Genomic DNA, 3,991 nt, shown 5'->3' with positions numbered 1-3,991 from the left:
TAAGAGTCTCATGGACTTTCCTGCCTGGGCTGGCTTTGAACCGTGATCTTCAGATCTCAGCCTCCTGAGTAGCTAGGATGACAGGCGTGAGCCACCTGCGCCTGGCTCAGGCTTTAGTTTTGGACCACACGCTGGACTGGAGCTCAGAAATCTGGTGGGGATGTACCCAGACCCTGGGCTGGCACTGCCCTTGGGCTGGACAGAGCCAGGAGAGGTTAAGGTCAGAGCCGGGAGAAGTCCAAGGTCGATGCTGGGGCTGGCCCTCGGAAGCAGGCAGCCTCTCAGCAGGCTCCAGAGGGAGCGGAGGAGGCACAAGGGCTGCGGCCTGACTCCCCTGTCCCTCCTTTCCTATCCAGGGTCCCCAGGGGCCCAGGTGACCACCAGCAGGGCTGGGATTGAACCTGCGTCCCTGTGTGGTCAGGCCATGTGCTTCTTCTCTGGCTCGTTCCTGGTCCATGTCCCGCTTTCCTTTTCCCCTTTTCTTTCCTTTTTTTGGGAAGGGTTGTACTGGGGCTTGCACTTAGGGTCCTTGCAGCCTCTCTGGGCTTTTTTGGCTCAAGGCTGGCCCTCAACCACTTGAGTCACTCTACTTTTGGCTTTTTGGCTGATTAAATGGTGATAAGATGTATCTGCCCAATCTGGCTTTCAATCAATATCCTCAGATCTCAGCCTCCAGAGTAGCTAGGATGACAGGCATGAGCCACCAGTGCCCGGCTGACATGTCCTCTCTTACTCAAGAAGCCTCAAAGAATATTTAGCTTAACTCTTTCCAGTACAGGGAAGATCGCGTTTATTTGAGTCATATTGGAGTCCAGGGCCACAGGGCTGACACTGGGTGATAGTTCCCGACATCTTGCCTGCACCAGGTCCACCTGGGGTTCCAGCCAACCCTGCGAGCTCCTCTGGTGTGGCCAGATGGCGTGTGAGGACCGGGAACGGGGCAGATGGCAGCCTGCAGGACCAGAGAACAATGACATCCCAGAGTCTTGCTGTTTTCCAGAGGCTGTGGCCTTCCCTCCTGACCGCACACCCATCTGCCAGGTGTTGCCCAGCCCCGCCGGTGCCAAGTCAGAGCCCATGGAAGGAAAAGAGCTCAGTTTATTGTCCTGGCTTGGCCTCCCGGGGCTCCTGCCATGTGGCTCTGTCCTCGGGCAGCGGTGGTCAGGCTGGAGCCTGGCAGAGGCCTCAGTCTGTCTTCCTGATCCCTGGAAAGCAAAGACAGCAGGATGGCATGAGGTCAGTACCCCACAGGTCTGGCATCTGGGAGCCCTTAGACCACGGTGGCTCACACCTGTCATCCTAGCTGCTCAGGAGGCTGAAATCTGAGGATCACCATTCAAAGCCAGCCAGGGCAAGGAAGTCCTTGAGTCTCTTATCTCCAAGGAACCGCCAAAAAGCCAGAAGTAGAGCTGTGGCTCAAGTGATAGAGCACTAGCCTCTAGTAAAAAAAGTTCAGGAGCCGGGCGCTGGTGGCTCACGCCTGTAATCCTAGCTACTCAGGAGGCTGAGATCTGAGGATCGCGGTTCAAAGCCAGCCCGGGCAGGAGAGACCGTGAGACTCCTATCTCCAATAAACCACTAGAAAACCGGAAGTGGCGCTGTGGCTCAAATGGTAGAGTGCTAGCCTTGAGCTGAAGAGCTGAGGGACAGTGCCCAAGCCCAGAGTTCAAGCCCCACGACCAGAAAAAAAAAAAAAGAGTCTCATAGACTTTCCTGCCCAGGCTCGCCTTGAACTGTGATCTTCGGCTCTCAGCTTCCTGAGTAGCCAGGATGACAGGCGTGAGCCACTGGCCCCTAGCTCTGTGTTTGGTCGTACCGATGCTTCAACCCAGGGCCTTGCCCTTGCTTATAGGCACTCGTCTATTCTCTTGTGTTCAAATAACAAAAAGTCTTAGCCGGGCGCTGGTGGCTCACGCCTGTCATCCTAGCTACTCAGGAGACTGAGATCTGAGGATCGCGGTTCAAAGCCAGCCTGGGCAGGAAAGCCCCGAGGTTCTTGTCTCCAATAAACGCGCTAGAAAACCGGAAGTGGCGCTATGGCTCAAGCGGTAGAGCACTCGCCTTGAGCTGAAGACCACAAGGACAGCGCCCAGGCCCAGAGTTCAACAGACTTAGAGCTGTGCCTCGGGACCCCTTGTGGCCCTGGCCTCAGCTCATCTCTTAGGTAACGTGCTATGCTGCAGTGTGACCCCCACCCCCTGCCGACTCTGTGGATTCTGCGGTGGGCAGGGCGCTAGCCCTCGCCCTCCCAGGAATCCTCGGCATACAGGGCTGCTCAGTGCTTCAGGTGTTGGGATGGATGTTCAAAAACACAAACGCTCAGAGATGTTGGGAGAATCAGAGCCTGTGCCCCAGGAGGAACTCTGCATGCGGTCTGCCCCAGACACCCCTGCACTCTGCCAGGCACTGTGGGAGGCTCTGGGGCAAAGAACACAGTCCGCTTGCTGTTCAGGGGCCAGGCATGGTGGTGCATGCCTGTAATCCCAGCACTCGCAAGGCTGGAAGCAGGAGATCTGTGAGTTTTAGGCCACCCTGGGCTCCTTAGCAAGATCCTATCTCAAAAGAATATAAATCAGTCAATCCATGAAGGGCTAGAAGCATGGTGGAGCCGTAGCAGAGTGCTTGCCTAGAATGCATAAGGCCCTGAGCTCCGGCCTCAGCGCCCCGAGGCGGATTGTGCAGCAATACAAGAGGAAACGGCGCTGAGGGGTAAGACCACTTGGTTTGAAAGAGATAGAGGGCGCACAACAGATGTGGCCAGATGTTCTAGGCCACCAGAGCAGGGAATGCATAGAAAGCTGGATGAGCCCGGGGGTCGCAGCTCTAACATAACCCATTTCCTTACCATCTTTCTTTATGTTCTGTCTTGGGAACTCTGAGGCCTCCACCTCCCCTTAGGAACAAGACAGGCAGTTAGTTTTAACAAGGAAGAGAATTAACATACGTGTGTGTGTGTGTGTGTGTGTATGTGTGTGTGTGTGTGTGTGTGCGCGCGCACTACTACTGGAATTTAGCCTCTTAGATCAAGGCTGGCACTCTACCACTTGAGCCACAGCTCCACTTACAGCTTTTCGGTGGTTTATTGGAGATAAGAGTTTCACAGACTTTCCTACCTGGGCTGGCTTTGAACCACAATCCTCACAGCTCAGCTTCCTGAATAGTTAGGATTACAGGTGTGAGCCACAGTGCTCGGTGTGAGACTTAACTTCTTGCTAATAATGCTTCTTTGTGGACAGAGGGTGCTCGTGGAGCAACAGCTAAGCAGACGGGGGGATGGGGTGACCATTTTGGGGCCCCAGTGACTTCCTTCTTCCGCCAGCTTCCTTCCCTCCTGTTTCCCCTGCACTACAGGGATCACTGTGACAACCATGCAATGCCTGGCCACCCTCTCGGGCCACCCGGGGTCCCCTCCTGTCCCCTAGGACCCGGCTGCCTCCTCCTGTGTAGTTACCGGCCTCTGACACCGAGCCTCTTCTTTGGAGTTCTGCAAAGGTGAGGAGGAAGTGGTGTTAGTGCTGCACTAGCCTCGAACCCCGGGCGGCGCCTCTGCCCCTCCTCATCCCCCGCCTCCTGTCCCGCCAGCCCGGCCTCCCTCAGTCCCCAAGTGTCCCCCACAGCCGTGCACCCCAACCATGGCCGGGTCTGGTGGAGGACAGGCTACACCAGCCCGGAGCACCCCTCCCTACCCGACGCTCACCTGACTCTCCAGACGGTGCCAGCTCTCCCCCGGCACCCGCAGCACCTGCGTGGGACCCGTCCGTGAGCACGGCTGCGCGAGGGGCCCGGCCCCCGCCCCGAGACTTGGTGGGCCAGGTGGACACCGTGCACACTAGAAGGTTCCCGCACCGTGTACCAGCCCTGGAGAGCTGCTGCCTACATGTCTGCCCAGATTACAGCCCTTCCAGGTCCCCGAGGTCAGCGTTTCCCTCCAGATGCCCCCATTTTAGGGAACGTGGCAACTCTTGTGCAGCCAGGCCACGTGTCCATGGAG

General features: G+C 57.1%; 1 long non-coding RNA gene across 1 annotated transcript; it reads right to left on the bottom strand.

The window, feature by feature from the left end:
* Positions 1–2,845: 2,845 nt before the first annotated feature.
* On the bottom strand, positions 2,846–3,744 carry LOC105981336. Its single transcript, XR_001174813.1, has 3 exons — positions 3,698–3,744; positions 3,452–3,484; positions 2,846–2,893 (listed from the first exon to the last, which is right to left on the bottom strand). It is a non-coding gene; the product is annotated as an uncharacterized LOC105981336 (long non-coding RNA).
* Positions 3,745–3,991: the final 247 nt, after the last annotated feature.

The sequence above is a fragment of the Dipodomys ordii genome, unplaced genomic scaffold, assembly GCF_000151885.1.
Source record: "Dipodomys ordii isolate 6190 unplaced genomic scaffold, Dord_2.0 Scaffold12, whole genome shotgun sequence".
Classification (NCBI taxonomy): Eukaryota; Metazoa; Chordata; class Mammalia; order Rodentia; family Heteromyidae; genus Dipodomys; species Dipodomys ordii.
This window is presented reverse-complemented; position numbering and strand designations above follow the sequence as displayed.